This window comes from Frankliniella occidentalis, unplaced genomic scaffold, assembly GCF_000697945.3.
Source record: "Frankliniella occidentalis isolate FOCC.00 unplaced genomic scaffold, Focc_3.1 Scaffold88, whole genome shotgun sequence".
Lineage (NCBI taxonomy): Eukaryota > Metazoa > Arthropoda > Insecta > Thysanoptera > Thripidae > Frankliniella > Frankliniella occidentalis.
The window spans coordinates 259,195-261,036 of NW_026267217.1; positions in this window are offsets into that span (position 1 = coordinate 259,195).

A 1,842-nucleotide genomic window follows, 5' to 3' on the forward strand; every position below is an offset into this window, starting at 1 on the left:
CCCACCCCGCATCCCGCCTGGAAACGTAAACAATGGGCATCGGCGTCTTCTGCTCAATACCGAAAATACCTACTCAAATTTATCATGGGATTTTAATCAGAATTTTAGGGTTGACAACGTAGATTTTCGATATTAATCGCAAGGGGTAGTGCTCGATGGTTGCCGGAACATTAACATTGAATTGTTTCGTTCCGGTTATTGTAGGAGGTTAGTGTTCTTGCTCCAGTGGCTCCATTCACAAGTTGTAAGTATTTTTGGAGGCAGAGTAAATAATGCCCTTTATGTAAACTATGGTCACTGTAAAGCTTTGTTGCAACGGCTTTGAATGGGTCGACTCCCCCTACCATGCAGCATGTTAAATACCGCTGGTCATTTGCAAACGGGTGATTCTCAGTGTAACATGTTATGATTTATATCATATATATTTTAATCTGTGTTATTTTATGTCGAATAGCAAAATACATTACTTCTGGTTGGATTGCGGGCTTTTATAGTCAACTGAGGGCTTTGTGTAATCCCCTCAACAATCAATCAATTGTTGATTTGCGTTGCAGCTAATTTGCAGCTGCCCTATCCACTACTGTTCTAATAATTGTGGAAAAGGTATCTAGGAGATGTGCACAGCCTATAGTACTTATATGTAGAGGGATATTTTACGTACAGTTATGCTTGAGTCCAGCGCCAAATCAATTAGTTGATGATTGTTGAGTAATAAATGAAAGCAAGCTTTAAAAAAATAGTGCTAAATGTACCGTTTAATATGGTTGCAGGAACACGGACCAGAAATGTTCATGACATGAGCAAAGAAGTCTTTGGGGTCATTCCACCTGAAAGAATAGGTGAGTTGACATGATAGCGTAACCAACGCAATTTGTCTCTGTACAGACTCTATGAGAAAGCTTCCTTTGGTTTGCATCAAATGGTGGTTTTCAATGGTTTTGGTGGTGCCTTGTTTCTTCCCTGTTGATTTTAATCCCCCCACATCAAAATCCTGGCTGATTTGTTATCATTGAAAATGTCCTTCAAAAATCTTGACAATTTGTAAAATTGGGGGAATTGGTTTGGATTGGTCCTGCACACTCCCCATTCACTTGCTCTGTCTAAATATCATGGTGCAAGATCCCCTACAGCAGAGTTCAATTCCTGTTACTTTAGCTAGTGCGCCTTAGGCAACCGGCCCATAGTTCTAGTGACCATTCTCTAGACAGGGATGGATTCTGTCTGAACCAAAACCAAAAGAAGTTTTGTGGTCACCTGGGTCACCTCTGTCGATTCCACTATTTTTTGCGTCGAAATCCGGACCTATCAATTTTCGTCGAAATTTCACGCCGCCGGGCCATTTTAAGTGTTTTACGCCTGTTTTCCTTGGACCGGCCCGCCTGCTAAGTAGGCAGCCCATTTTACGCTGCCCGCCAGATTCAAAAGATCACCCCTTAACACTCGAGTTTCTATAGACAGGGGTGGTTTCTGACGGAACCAAAAATGGTTTTGTCGTTTTGTGGTCCCCTGGGTCCCATCTGTCAATACGGCTACTTTTCCGTCGAAATCCGGACCCATCAATTTTCGCTACAAATATTTGGAAAGTTAGCCAAAAATGAAAATAAAAAAATCACTGGGAATGGTTGGGATTTGTCCGACAGCGTCCTATTTCAATCTCTCCGTCGAAATTTCACATCGCCGGGCCATTTTAAGTGAGTTACGCCTGTTTTTGTGAGTTGGTTCGCCTGTGAGGTAGGCAGCCCATTCTACGCTGAGCGCCAGATTCAAAAGACCACCCCTTAAAACTCAAATTTCTCTGAACAGGGGTGGTTTCTGACGGAACCAAAAGTAGTTTTGTGGTCC